The sequence below is a fragment of the Mauremys reevesii genome, linkage group 12 (assembly GCF_016161935.1).
Source record: "Mauremys reevesii isolate NIE-2019 linkage group 12, ASM1616193v1, whole genome shotgun sequence".
NCBI lineage: Eukaryota > Metazoa > Chordata > Testudines > Geoemydidae > Mauremys > Mauremys reevesii.
In genome coordinates this window covers 34,835,857-34,836,779 of record NC_052634.1, presented here as the reverse complement: position 1 = coordinate 34,836,779, position 923 = coordinate 34,835,857, and positions in this window count along the sequence as shown.

The following is a 923-nucleotide window of genomic DNA, read 5'->3' as shown; positions in this document are numbered from 1 at the left end:
CGCGTCCCCGGGGGTTGACCTGGTGGCCGGGGGGGGACTTTGAATTTTTTTTCTTCCGACTCGGACAAATATCGATCGGCCCGCTTCCTCCGGCCTTAACCAGGCCGCCGAGCGGCCCGCCGTCCTCGGCCGCGGAGAGTGACTTTCCCCCGGTCGTTTGGATCGGGCGCGTGGAAGTTTTTTTTTTTTTTTTTCCAAAATTTGCCCAGAGGCTCCGGGGAGTTCTGCAAGGTCACCCCGGTCCCCGGAGCGGAAAAAAAAAATTTTTTTTGGAAAAAAGGATCGGGCCCTCCGAGACCGGGTCCTCGCCGCCAGGCAAGCCGCCCAGGGCTCACCCTCCTCGGCCGCGGAGAGTGACTTTCCCCCGGTCGTTTGGATCGGGCGCGTGGAAGTTTTTTTCCAAAATTTGCCCAGAGGCTCCGGGGAGTTCTACTAGGTCACCCCGGTCCCCGGAGCGGGGAAAAAAAAAATTTGGGAAAAAGGATCGGGCCCTCCGAGACCGGGTCCTCGCCGCCAGGCAAGCCGCCCAGGGCTCACCCAACTCGGCCGCGGAGAGTGACTTTCCGCCCGGAGAGATAGCCGGCCACCAGGTAAACCCGGAGCCTCGGAAGACGAAGGGAGAACCGGGTTGACCTGGTGGCCGACCGGAGAGATCGCCGGCCACCAGGTAAACCCGGAGCTCCGACGGCCGTAGGGAGAACCGGGTTGACCTGGTGGCCGACCGGAGAGATCGCCGGCCACCAGGTAAACCCGGAGCTCCGACGGCCGTAGGGAGAACCGGGTTGACCTGGTGGCAGGCAGGGGACTTTGAAAAAAAATCCCCTGCCCGGGAAACAAACCGGCCACCAGGTCAACCCGGCGAAACCAAAGGGTTGGACCGGGTGGTCGGGAAGGGACTTTGAGTCATTTCCTCCCGGACCTTC